We start from the raw sequence: 14,039 nt of genomic DNA, 5'->3' as shown, positions 1-14,039 counted from the left end.
GGAAGGAGCTGGGGGAGGATGCTAGGCGCCGGCTTGGTCCTCTCTGGAGGGCGGCTGCCCTGCTTGGCCACGTACTGGAGCCCGCGCCTCGCTGCTGGCCGGCTGCTGGGGCCGGTGGTGCTCCTCGGCATGGGCCTGGGGCCGCGGGTGCAGCCGCAAACCCACCGGGGGTGGTGCACAGGGAGGGGCTGGGGCCTCCTTCCCACCCACCTCCAGACACGCCCCGCAGCCCGCCCCTGCCTCCAGCCTCCTCTGGTCGCTGATTGTCTGGCAGCCTGTGCTTTGACCTGGGCTGCGTGGAGCAGCCTGTGGTGGAGAAGAGCTGGCCGTTTGTGGGGTGGGATCCGCGCAGTCCCTTTCTGGAGGGCGATGTCCAGACGTCCCTCCAGTTCCCCGGCGGGTCAAGGCGGGGAAGGGCGGCTGCACCCGCGCTTCCTTGCTTTGGGGTTCGCGGATCCGCACAGCGGTGCCAGCGGTGTCCGAGCGGCGCCTGCTGGGGGCCCAGGGAGATGAGTCTAAACCTGGGCTCCGCTGGGCCTGGCCTCTTCCAGGCTCAGGAGGGCACCGGACCCACCCGGGGGGCGCCGGACTGCGGGGGGGGGGTGCAAGCCTGACAGGGTCCCACTCTACATCTGGGGTCTTGGAGCCTGTGGGGAGGAAGGAACCCGAGTCGGGCAATCTCCAGAGCCAGGATCAAAGATAAAAATGATCGGCTCTGGCTCACAGGGTTGAGGGGATGATTTTACGAGGTAATTTAGATAAAAGCACTTGGAAATTTTGCAACGAGATCCATAAATGTAAGGTAATAAAAGTTATTATTTTTATGATCGTCATAAAAATTTCCAGTAGACGAGGACCTCAGAGGTCATTTTATTCTAGTGACCATTTAACAAATGGGGAAACTGAGGTCCTGCGGCAGTAAGTGGTTTTTCTGAGGCCATTTGGTGATGTGGGGTCAGAGTCAGGGCTTGGGCCATGTGAGTTCTGAGACCTTTTCCTGCCTGGCACTAGGACAGGGCCCCTCTAGGCATGGTGCTGGGAGGGTGATTCTGGCAGAGGAATGGGCTCTAGTCTACCAGGGGTGCCTCCTGGGTATGTGCTGAGATGCCCGGGAAATTACTTCCCAGAAGACGGCCTCTGAGGGGTGTCCGTCTGTCTGGATCCTTCTGGTTTCTTGACTGCACATCCACCAGGAACCATGTGACTTCCCTGGGCAGGTGCTCACCAGTTCTTGTCCCATCCATGACCAGGCCCTTTTGGAGTCCCCAGGGCACCTGGTGGCTCTTCCTTCAGGGTCTTCCTGTCCTCTCTTCCCCGCCTCCACACCTGTGCCGTCCACCTGAGGCCAGGATATCCACCACTGTTGTTGAAGTGAAGGCCAGGCTACTCCCATCCCTGCGCTTCCCGCGGGAGGGCCGTGCCTGCTGTCTGTCAGAACGGTGCAGGTCTCTGATTGATCTGCTGCCTTTTTGTGTGTCAGGCTGCCCAGGGCCCCTGCTGCTCCGTTTGTGCTCTCTGGCTCCAAGAGTGTTTGTTCGCCAGCATCGGTCCCCTCCTTCCATTTGTCTTTGGAGCAGCAAACCCTGCAGAGGATTGTGGGAACGGGGTACACAGCCTCCTTGCCCCTGCTTGGGGGGCAGTGCTGGTTTGCATGTTGGAGGGGTGGGGTCAGGATGCAGGTTCCTTTCTTATCTACTCTGGGGTCAGTAAGTGAGTTTCTTTGAGTCTGAGACTATGCCGTGGATCCTTGGTCTGCAGTTGAAGGTCCTTGCACTGTCTGGTCACTTCTGAGCACAGGAGCCCCACTCTCCCTTGAGACAAACCTCACACTGGCCACACCACTGGATCTTGGTCTAGACCTTGCTTAGTTTTGAGGGTCTTTTTGCCGGGGGCTGGGACGGAACTCCATCACCTGGGTGTACTGAAAGCCACTCTTTGACCACATCCCCACCATCTGATGTACCATGATTCAAACTCATTTCGTACGTGAAGTTCAGTGACATTGTAGGAAGAGAATTGGCTTTGGCAGTAGAAAGAATGGGCTCTCATGATCTGGCGTTGCTGCTTAGCTGCACAGAGGTCTCGGAAAGTCTCAGCCACTCAGAGCCTCGGTTTCCTCATCTGTACATTGGGAACAGTAGCTTCTCCCTTGTAGAGTTGACACTAGAGGATTCAAATGCCCTGGCGGGTGTTCCCCACATAGAGGGGCTTCACACTTGGCAATTGCTGTTAGCATTTTCAGTATTTTAATGCTGCATGTCAGGGAACGCTGAAGAGTGGTGCCCTGCCACTCCCCCAGAAAGACCTTGAATTCCTTTGTCTTACCCAGGAGCTTTCTTGAACTTCTTTCCATGGGTACCTTTGTGGGCCTCTGAGTGGCCCTTAAGCTCTTAGCTCTCTGGAGCTGGTGATCGTGCAGATTCGTGTGCTCCCTCGCAGACCCCGGGATTGGAAAGGTTGGGCGAGCCTGGTTGACTGCATTCTCTCCAGTGCAGAGAGAGAGCTCTCCTGTGCTCGCAAGCTTGCCCTCTGCTGCGGGTCATCCTGGCCACCCCAGAGGCCGGAAGGAGGGCAACAGGCACCTAACCAGCTGGTCCAGAAGATTCTTTCAAGAGAAGCATGCCAGGGGAAGACCAACAGGGCGTTGGCACTGAGTGAGCCAGGCAGTGGGGAAGCCCTGGGGAGGTCCGGGAACTCCTGCTCTGGAGCTCCTGGAGGGGTCCAAAGGGAGAAAGTTTAGTGCTGGGAGCTAATCACAATAAGAGCCCAACAGCGCACAAGGGAGCAGGATGAAAGTTTAATTACATGGTGTGGCTAAGCTGTAATTATTAATTACTGACAGCAAAAAATAACTTATTGATCAGGGCCTCTTGCTAATTACCAGGAGACCGGGTGTCGCGCCTGCCTGGGGCTCAGCCATCTAAAGCCCCACACCAGAGTGGGATGGGAGGTGTCTGCTCTCGGTTCCCTTCTCCCATGCTCCTTCTCCCCCGCCCTGTGTGCCCCTAGGCTTCAGCTGGGGATCTGGAACATTCTTGGGGTGGGTAGATGAGTGACCTGGGTTGGCTGCTTCTACGGGCTGCCGGTGATCCCCCTGCCTAGGATGAAGAGTTCAGACCCCACCCGAGGGCCAGCTCACATGGGCTGCCCACACCTGCCTCAGGAACCCTCCCTTTCATGCATTTGTTCTGCAAATATTGTTCGACCGCCTCTCCCTGTGTCCTCTACTGGAAGGCTGGAGTAGGGGCCAGGAACCTCCTTCCATCAGGGAAGGGAGGCTGGGAAGGAGGCCAAATGCTTTACAGCACATCTCTGTTTTAACAGTGCCCCAGCGGTGGACTTTTAAGATGATGTGTTAAACTGCATATTGGTATGCATTTGACCTTGTGCCCCAGGACACGGCTGGGCTCTAAGCTAAAGATAAGGGAGAGTGGGCTTGCTCTCTGTCCTAAGGACAAGTGGAATCACAGCCCGGGACTGGGAAGACACAAAAGTTATCTAGAGGGGCTGGGGATGTGGCTCAAGCGGTAGCGCGCTCGCCTGGCATGCGTGCGGCCCGGGTTCGATCCTCAGCACCACATACAAACAAAGATGTTGTGTCCGCCGAAAACTGAAAAATAAATATTAAAAAAAAAATTCTGTCTCTCTCTCTCTCTCTCTCTCTCTCTCTCTCTCTCTCTCTCTCTCTCTCTCAAACAAAACAAAACAAAAAGTCATCTAGAACTGTTCTCTGCCCACAATCCCTGGACAACTGGCCATCGGGTCTGCTTGCACACCCGTGGTACAAGCTGGTTGTTAGAGGGTCCTGTTTCATGTTGATGAAGGCATCGGCCTCCTAGTGACTGGCTGTCCCAGGATTTGGCTTAAGGCCTTTGGATGGGCTGGAGCCCCCTCCCCTCTCCCCCTGGCTCCTTGGCCCTCCAGGCATCGGGAGGGGAGTGAGAATTGATGCTGGGTGCCACCCTGCTGCCTGTGGGGGTTCCACCCGGCTCCCCCTGGAGCACACTGCGGAAGACCTGGAGCTGCCTAAAGCGGCGGGAATTAGTCACCATAATTTGGGGCCTTGGGATGCCAATAGCAACTAACGGGCCAGCGCGGCCCACTGCCCGTGACGGAAAGGAAAACAGTCTGGCTGCTCAGACGCCCCCGTGCTCCCCGCCTCCCAGCGCCTGCTGTCCACACTCTGGGCAGGAGGCAGGCCAGGGAGCCACGCTGGGCCATGGACTGTCCAGGGCTGCTCGGGGCCTTGGGGGAAAGGGAGAGGGGGCAGCTGCAGAGCTGTCTCATCAGACACCCTGGGCCAGGAGTCCAGGGCAGGGAGCCCTCGCTGAGCCTAGGAGCCTCTGCCAGGCCCTTGTGACAAGGGAGGTGCTCGTAGGGGACGGCTCCCAGCCTGGGCTGCCCCTTTGAGACCTGCCTCTGCTGCTGGGTGATGGTGACTTGAGCCTCAGTTTCCTCATCTGTAAAATGAGTAAATAGAACAAAAAAAATTCCCATGTCTTCCTCCCGGGGTTGTTTGGGTGATTAAATGCAATTATCCAAATTGCTCTAAAGATGCTCTTAATAAATGTCATGTTTATGAAATATAAGCTTTAAATAATGCTCAGAGTGTGCTGGTCACATGACTCTGAGGAAGCCAGAATCACCGCCCTTCCTCTTCCCATGCGAAGTCTCCTCTGCCGCTGTGTGGCCGCCGTCCCTTCCCCCTGTCCCCCCAGGACTGCCTTCTCTCTCCTGGAGCTCCTAAGATGGTTCGGCCTCCTCCCTGACCCTTGAAGTTCCTGCTGCTCCTGGGGGTGCCCACTCCCCCTGAGGTCTGCAGAGTCCACTCGTTGTTTCCTTCGGGTCCCTCTTGTGTCCCTCCTGCATCCCTGTGTGCCCCACACTGGCACCTCTGAGCATGCGCCCCTTTCCCAATGGAGCCTTCTGGGCAGCCCTGGGCGCCCCCCGCCCCCGCCGCCGCCAATGTATTGACCCGCCTGCTGCTTTACCCTTGGTCTCTCCCAGCAGGGAAGGGGCCTCATTGCATTCCTAATATGATGTCCCTAGCCTCTAGGACAGTGCCTGGCACCGACGAGAAGCCCAACTCATAGGGATGAGTGAAGGAGTGGGCACTTTCCTGAGTGACACAGCCCTTGTCACCTGGCCCTGCCTGCTTCTCCCTTCTGGTCGGCCTCCTCCTCGTCTCCCTCCCCACCATGCCCTGGAGCCCTCCTAGTCCTTTAGCCGAGCCCCCCATTGTGGGAGCCCCCCCCACCCCCGTAGTCACCTCCTGGGCTTATGGAGGACCGAGTGGTGCTGCCGCTGACCACTGAGAGCGCAGCCCCTCCCAGGCCGGCTCCTTCCAGGCTCCGGCCCCACAGGTGAAGGGGCTCTAGTAGGCCTGGCCTCTGGATCAGGTGGCTGTGGGGTCCTCACTGACCCCGTGCGACCTGCTCTCTGCCTTTACGGCGTGGAGGGCTGGGGTGATGCCCCACCGGGCCATGGATGCACCATATGAAATTCGTGGAGCCCAGGAGGGAGAGGAAGGCTTTGGTCGTGGTAAATGCTGTGCCCCTCTCTCCTGGGGCAGCCCCTCTAACCAGAATTGGTCCCACGGTCCCACCCCACGGCAAGGGAGCTGGGAAGTGCAGGCTTCCGGGTGCCGGAAAAGAGCTGGCCCGCCTGCCCTGGTCACGCCCGGCATTGCTTCGTCTCCACGGAGAAGGACCGTGGACTCTGCATGTCACACAGGAGACGGGGCTGTTCCGAAAGCAGACCCCCAGCCCCTGTCATCACTTCCTATAGAGAAGCGGTACACGAGTGGCAATCTGTCCCTTGGAACTGGGGTGACCAGTCTCTGTCACTGTCTGTCCGTTCCACTCGGGGCTGAGTATTTTGCATTCCCAACGTCTGATTCCTTGTCTATAAACAAGGATAGAAGCCTAAAATAAGATAATGCCAGTGAGCCCTCAGAATAAGGCTGACATTTATTATAAGCACTTAATCAATTAATCGAACTATATTTGTCAGTCGTGTGTCACTTAACAACAGGGATACGTTCTGAGGACTGCGTCACGAGGTGGGTTCTCATCGTGGGAACATCACAGAGTAGGCTCAGACAAACGAAGGCAGCCACCAGCCACCACGTCACTAGGCGACATTGTGCTATAGGAACATCAGTATCCCCTACGCAGTCTCTCGTTGACCAAGACGTCATGGCGTGGCACCTGACTCTCCTGTGGTGGCCCTCTGGGGGTCCTGAGGTCCTCGGCTGGCATTTAGTGCTCCGATTTTCTCTGCTGGTGTCTTTACTGTACATTTCACCTCCACCTTGTCTGACCTCACTTCTTCTTGCCTTTTCCCAGCTGAGACCTCCAGGGCATTGTCCCCGTCCTGGAGCTCCGCCGTGGTGTGCTCACTTGTACCTCTCAGACATGGCAGGGTGCGCAAAGCCACTGCCTGCCACAGTCCTTCCTGTCACTCAATATGTGGGTAAACTGAGGCTCCAGCTAGAAAGGCAGGGAGCCAGGATTTGAACCCAAGGTTCTGGGTCCTCACACCTGTCCACTTTCCACTGTCCCATGCTGCCCTGCTCCCCCGTGGCTTTCTCAAGGAGAGGCGGCCTTTGGCCAGTGAGGCGATGGGCCATTTTGCCCTAGGAGACCAGGGCTGGCCAGGGAAGGGGGTAGAGTCTGGATATAAGCCCCGATTTCGCCCTTTGTCCTTCTCCCGGCCCTCCCGGCTCACGTCCCCACCTGGTGGTGTTCACAGGGGCCTGAGCTGGCAGAATGAGAGCGCTCCATCCCCTGCTCTCCTTCCAGCCCTCCCCGGGGCTGGGATGAGCTGCTGGAGGAGTCTCCTTCAGGCCACTTGGGACATTTATGCAGTGACAGAGCCACACAGACCCTTGTAAAACGGAACAGGGTATGGGGTGGGGGAGGAGAAGGGGAAGAGAGCCAATTAAAGTTTGATGCCACCAGGATGCTATTAGTGACCCAGGGGGACCATGAAATCTTGGTGATGTGATAATCCTGAGGGAAGGAAAGGGTCCTGGTTGTAATGGGGCCCATTCAGGGCATTCAGCTTCCGAGTGGACCCAGGTGGCTCTCAAGGACGTGCTGGAGCCAGGACCCTGGACACCTCCTGGGGGGGCCCCCTCGGTAGGTGTGAACTGGACAAGAGGTTGTGTGTGGTCTGCCTAGGGCCAGGAATGTGGCTGGTAGCTGACCGCGTGGGTCATTGTGGCACCATAGCAGTTGGTGACGAGTCTGCTTTGAGCTAGGAGAGCCAGTGCAGAATGTGGCATTGGAGGGCCCAGGGGGGACACCACGGGCCTCTAAGGACCCTGAAATATGGACGACGCTCTGGGTTCCGATCCTACCTGCTATGGACTGCTTGTGTGACCAGGGCTGCGTGACGCAGCCTGTCTGTAAAGTAGGGGTGACAGCCTGCTTACCTCATTGGGTCAAGACAGGGGTCAGTGCTAAGCTCTTAGAACAGTGCTCAGAGCGTGGGAGGCTCTAAGGAAGCCTAAGAGCTGTCTGTCCGTCCCTACCATCCTCATTTTGGAGACTCAGAACCAAGCCAGACCTGGGCCTGCCATGTGATGGGTGGCCTGGCCTCTCCACGGTCTCAGTTTCCTTTGATCTGCACAGTCTTCCAGTGGCATCTAGACTTCTCCTATTAGGCCAAGAGAGAACCCGCATCCGGAGCGGTCCTGGCTGCTCGGGCCTCGGGGTGAGTGCTTCCCCTGGATGCTTTCCTGAGACCGCAGAGTTCTCTGAGGAGTTTCACGGACTTCCTATTCTCTCTGCAGCCCCAACTCCAGAAGGGAGTTGACCAGAGGGGTTGACACTGTGTTAATATTGGTATTGACAGTGTCGAAGTCCAGAAATAGTAACTTGCCAAGGTCACTTGATTTGTAAGAAAGGGGCGAGGCCTGCAGGGCAGCTCCTTCCCGGGCCGCTGCTTCTGGCCTGGCCAACAGGTCCCCCCAGGAAGGAGGGGTTCTGTGCTGCTGTGGGCCAGCAGGCCTGGGGCATTCAGGAGCAGTCTCACCTGACCACAGTCTTGTCCCCAGCTTGGGCAGTCACAGGGGCCGGCACGGGTTCCAGCCCAGGACAAGCCTTTCCTTGGGTGGCCCATCTGCTTGCCACAGTCTCGGCCACAGGGTCTGGATGCTGAGTTCCATCACTACACCCCTGTGCTCACACGCCCCTGGGGACCCCCACCTCCAACCCTGGCACACGGTCCCTGTGCCCCGCTGCTGGCCCTGCTGCCCTGCACCAGCCCTGCCCCAAGCTCAGGCTGCCCTTTCTACCCGGGACCCCGAGCACCCTTCCCTGTCCTCTCCTGGACCCCTTGCCCCCTCCACTGACCCCAGTCCACCTGTCCCCCACTGTCCAGTGTGACCACCCGCCAGAACCCAGTCCCTGAGGTGGCAGGCTCGCAGGTGCCAGCAGCTGCAGGCCTGTTGGGCACTTGGGCCCTGTTGGTTCTGAGTGATCTTGTAATGCGTGTGTGGCTGATTTCTTTAATTATAGACTCCTTGAGTTTAGATAATAACCCTTCATCAACAAGGATTGAGGTATGAGACATCAATTATTTTTCCCAATTAATGAACTTCACCCAAAGGGAGCCAGAGAGAAGGTAACAAGTTCACGATGCCGCGTGGGCCTCAGAGGCCTCCGGGATTCTCAGAGGGTCCCGCTGGGCAAGGCCTCGTGGACTCTGTGGCTGAAGTGTCCTCATTAGGAAAGTAAGGGGACATCAAAACAGCAGTTCCAAACTCGACCAAGGGGCCTCTATCAGGGGAGGGTAGACACCCACCCTGGCCCCGCAGTCTGCCGCCCACTGTCCACCCGCATGACCTTGACCTTTCTCGTGTTTTATTTTTTAAACATCTGGAGATTTGCATTCTATTCCACGGCCTGTCTGAATTCTATTTTAAACCATAAAGAATATTTTAGAGCTAGTGGATGAAGCTAGAGGACGTGGCTGGTCTTCTCTGGGGCTTCCTGGATCCCCCCAACCCCCGCCATATATGTCAAAACCTGCTTTGAAGAACTTGGATGAACTGATTTCTTGGGTCACAGTGTCTGTAAGACTCTTAAGATGCTTTACATATGAATTTTGACCCTTTGTATTCAGAAATTTCAATGTTTTCTGTATAGACCTGCCTTCTGGAGCACCTGTGTGCCAAACACGGTGGCCTCTGGGCCCCCATAACTGTCCACCACGACTGGTCTGTGGCGATGCTTCCCACGGGGGAGGCTGCCATCCCCCCAGGGGACCCTGCTGCGGGGTGGTGGGAGTTTCTTGGGTTCTTTTCAGCTTGAGGCCTGTCTCTTGCTCTCTGCCTCTCCTCCCTCCTCCTTTCAGCCTGGACCAGGCCCACAGGGCCGTGTTTGGAATAGAGTGGGCAGCCCACTGCGTGAGGGTCTGAATCACCACTCTGGGCTCTGGGTAACCGTCCTGGGCACAGGACCCTTTTCATTTGGCTGTGCAGGTGAGCCAGGAGAGCTGGCCAGGTGAGAAGAATGGCCGGGGAAAGAGCTGACCTGCGTCACTGTCTCTCTTACAAGTGACGTGACCTTGGCAAGTTCCTGAATGTCCCGGACCTCAGTGCTGACCATGTTAATAACCTGAATCCTTCTCGCCGGCCTCCTTCATAGGTAGGGGTGAGGGGTAAATGGGATATCTGTGGAAACTACTCACATAAATTTGAGGTTTTGTGAAAGGATCCCGTAAACACATTCACCTTAGGCCCTAGGAGCTGATAATCGGGGAACACGTAGGTTCTATGTGGTGTCTGCATTTATCTTCAGAAGAGGCTGTGAAGCAGGCCTATGGTAGTTTGCATCTCTGTAGCAGCTCTGAGCACCGAGCTCTGCGCCCCCCCCCCCGTCCCCCGTGTGTTTTGTTTTCTTTGTACCGGGGATTGAACCCAGGGGTGCTAAACCACTGAGCCACGTCCTCAGCCCTTTTTACTTTTTATTTGGAGACAGGGCCTTGCTAAATTGCCTAGGGCCTCCCTAAGTTGCCGAGGCTGGCTTTGAACTTGCAATCTTCCTGCCTCAGCCTCCCAGGAGTGTGCCGCTGAGCTGGACTAGCTGCGTGTTCTTGATCAGGCTCTGTCATTTCCTGCGTCCAGCGGGCTTCCCAGGCTCCCACTGGGCAGCCAGCCTGGCCCATCACTGTTGTGAGCCTCTAGCTGCCCTGGCCTGGACTTGGAGCCCAGAGTGGAGGAAGAGCGCCTGCCCTGAGGCTGTGCCCAGCACCGCACCACATTGCTCAGTCAACCCTGCGGTCTCCTCCCCACAGGCAGCGTGCTCATTGGCTCTGCTGGCTCAGCTGGGTGACCTTTGACCTCCCCACTTGGAGCTCTTGTCCCTGCCAGGGTGCAGTGTCTGCAGGGCAGGCCTTCTCCGGCCAGAGCGGCTGAGGAGGGCCTGGGGAGTCCCTCGTTAGCTCCGCTCCAAGCTGATTATCAGTCTGTGCATCACTGGGTGAGAAACGGCTGTCGTCAGGACAGTAATAAATACGCCGCTGTCAGTGTTGATGTGATTGCACTAATGAAGAGAAATCAGACACCAAGACAGGAGCGCTCCTGGCTGCTGCTCTGGGTGCTGGAGAGCTCTGTCCTCTGCCCGTCCCCCCCGTCCAGGAAGAGAGAGGCTGGACGAGGAGGAGGAGAAGGAGGTGTTGACATTTAACCTCTCTCTCTTAAGGCCACGGGAATGAAGAACCCAGAAGGTTCTGGAAACCATCAGGATGAAGGAACATGGTTCAGCCCAGGAGGAGAGGGCACTGGGCTGAGGGGCTCCCAGCCTCAGCCTGGGCCTTGGGCAGAGGGAAGCAGGACCGGTCCAGGGGACAGTGGTCCTTTTGACGGCTCAGCCTCCTTCGCAGGCCCTGGTCCGAGAGTGGTCTGGCGGAGGGCGTGGGGAGGACACAGACTCATTGTCCGTGCCGCCCGGCTGCCACCTCGCCTGCGATGTTAGAGCTGATTGTGTCTCCAGGGACCTGGAATGCTGGCCCAGGGCAGGGCAGCCGCCGGCTCCAGCGCCTCTCCCACCTCTGCAGCGGCAGGCCCAGGGCAGGGGCTGGGAGTCCAGGCAAAGCCGAGATCCAGGCGCTGGCAGGGGGGGAGGGGGGCTTTGACCCATGACAGTGCCAGGCGTTGGAGGCACCTGGGCACCGCAGCAGGACTGATGGGAAGAGCTGGCTCTGTCCTTCCATCTGGGGCCCAGGTGGTGCTGCCTGGTGAGAGAGGGGGAGGGCGGCCTGGAGCGACCCTTGGGGGCTTGTTAGGGTGCAGATCCTGGTCTGCTGCGGAACACCTGGAGGGCAGGTCCAGGATGGAGCCTGGAAACTTGCATTTCTAGCAACTTCCCAGGTGCTGTTGGCATCCGTCCAGGGACCACACTTTGGGAAGTCCTGGCATAGATGTTTGACCCAAGGAGGGGTGTTGCCGTGGTGGCTGGGCTGACCCACTGCCTCGGTGGGGTTTGTGCCCACTTTTACGGCAGAGGCTGATTGATGCACACGAGAACGTGACGTGTGGCCTTGTCCCAGGGAGTAGGGGTGCGACTCCCACTCATTCTTCTCTTGTCTCCTAAACAAATTCTTGTTCCCAGCATCTGTGTTAGGTGGCTCTCCATTGCTATGACAGGCTGCCTGAGAAAATCAACTTGATAAAGGAAAAGGTTCACTTTGGCTCAGAACTTTGGAGATTTCGGCCCACAGGGGCTGAGCCCTGCTGCCTTGGGCTGGTGGCAGAGCACATGACCGGGGAAGCTGCTCACTCCGTGGAGGCAGGAAGCAAAGAGAGGGGAGGAGGCCAGATTCCCTGTGTCACCTTCAATGGCACACCGCTAGAGAACCGGGATCTTAAAGGTCCCATCACCTCCCAATAGTGCCACAGCCTGACACCCAAACCCTCAGTGCACAGGCCTTTGGGGACACTGACCCACAGCAGTGTCCTTCCTTAAAATAAAACAAGAACCCGCCCAGAGACTTCTCTCCTGCAGGCGACGGTCACCAGAGGCTCTGGGTGAACCTCCACTGAGTCAACGGGAGCAGAGTCAGGAACGCTGTTCGCTTTCCCAGCGTTTTCTGAGCGCCTCTGTGCGCCAGGCACGGTGCCCAGGACCCAGCAAGGGCTTGAGCGGGTCCCTGGCCTCTGGTGCAAGAGCATGTATCGGTCTCGGGGGACAGTGAGGGGCGCGAGGTGCAGGTAGGGGCAGGGGACCTGGGAGATCAGCAGCGACTGGAGAAGGCTGCCCAGAGGGGCCTCCAGGGGTGTGCAGGGTGACGCCAAGTCCCGTGGGACGGAGGGGGCCTGTCTTGCCTCGGGGACGCTGGGGCTCTGCCTCCTTCCCCACTGACAGCAGGGACCTTGTGCTCCTCCTGGTGCCCAGCCACCAGGGTCAGCTTGTGCCTGGTCACGCTGAGTGACTTCCTCAGACGTGGCTTCTGCTGGGGGACCCTCGCGCTGTCTCATAAAGCCATGCGGACCTCAGGAGGGACGTGGCAAACGAAAGACCCAGGCAACTACCAAGGGCTTTGGGGGCTTGTGGCTTCCTCCCTCTCCTCTTCCTCTGGCTCCGGGTCCTGGAGCAGCACGTGAGTGTAGGGGAACCGGAGAATCGCTAGGGTTAGATCACAAAGGGCCTCCTCCTTTTATAGAGGAGGATATGGGACTGAGAGAAGCAAGTGAGGTATCTCAGGCCTCAGATCCAGAACCTGGATTTCATGTCCCCTTTGCAGGCTCTGTCCACTGCAGTTTGGGGCCATCTGATTTTCTCCTCAGCTGGACAGCCAGCCCGGGACAGGACTGAGTTTTCTTCTTTCTCGGCTCCGTTCCTCACACAGGAATCTGAGCTATGGATGCTGTGTCAGCAGAAGTGGGAGCCGGAGCCGCTGGATGGACGGCTGAGCCAGGAGCCAGGGTGGCAGCTGGAGTCCAGGGCCCAGCGCAGAGCTCAGCCGTGGAGCGGCCACAGCCCTGCGGGGGGAGGGCTGGGTCCAGAACCTTCCTTGGGGTGGGGGTGACTGTCCTTACCAAGTTGGGGATCAGGGACCAAGAGTGACCGGCCTGGAGCGGCACAGAGGCCCTTCCTAAGGCCTCACTCTTCTGAAGCCAGCGGCCCGCAGTGGTTTAGGGGTCACGCTCCCCAGGCCCCCGGGCCGTCCTGACTCCCCTCTGCTGCCCCAACTCTCACCCCTGACACCAAGGCCGTGAGTGGGGCTCGGGGGGGTCTGTAGTAGCTTTTGGAGCCACCCAGAACGCAGGACTCAGTGACAGGGCCACATGGACGGAGCCTCTGCCATTTCCCAGACCTCCCTCTGTGAATTTCCCCCTCTGTATTTCCAACTGTATGGATCAGGCATCAGGCACAGAGAGCTCAAGCAGCTGCCCTGGGCTTGTGGATGGTGGACTCGGGAATGGACACAGAGCCTTGCTGTCCACCAGTAGGTGTTCAGGGCCACTCTTGCCCCTCCTGCTCCTCCTGTAAACTCTCCATGAAAGATGTTTCCATGGCGGCCTAGGCCTAGAAATTGGCTTAACTCTGCCACTTAGAGGCCAGATGGCCTCGGCCAAATAGCCAGCCTCAGCTTCCCCATCTGGAACATGTGGATTGGAAGCAAGAAACGAAACTCCCTCGCACTCGCTCCCTCCTAGGGTAGCCCAGGGCCGTGCTTGGCGGATGGGGAACGGCCCTAACAGGCCAGGGGCTTCTCTGGAGGCCTGTCCTACCTGAGGCCTCCGTGTTCCCGACCCACCTGTAGACTCTGCCCACCTGTGCAGCCTCTGCCCGTGACCTTATGCTCAGCCTCTGCCCGTGACCTTGTGCTCAGCCTCTGCCCCTCTCAGCTCCCTGGGTCTCCACGCCAGTTCCCACAGAGCACCCAGAACCGAGCTCACATCGGGGGAGGGGGGTGCGCTGAGCCCTGGAGACCCGTCACCATCAGCAGTGCCACCTCATTCTCCATTGACCTAAGACGATTCCAAGACATGCCATAATCTTATGTGTCCCTAAGAAGGAAAAAAA

The 14,039-nt window shown here is 58.0% G+C and overlaps 1 protein-coding gene across 1 annotated transcript in view; it reads left to right on the top strand.

Annotated features, from left to right (window-relative positions):
* The window catches only part of LOC125613921 (protein sidekick-2-like), a 166,906-nt gene that overhangs the window by 1,909 nt on the left and 150,958 nt on the right, over positions 1 to 14,039 (top strand). The window lies entirely within an intron of this gene.

Source organism: Marmota marmota, unplaced genomic scaffold (assembly GCF_001458135.2).
Source record: "Marmota marmota marmota unplaced genomic scaffold, marMar, whole genome shotgun sequence".
In the NCBI taxonomy this organism is placed as follows: Eukaryota; Metazoa; Chordata; class Mammalia; order Rodentia; family Sciuridae; genus Marmota; species Marmota marmota.
This window is presented reverse-complemented; position numbering and strand designations above follow the sequence as displayed.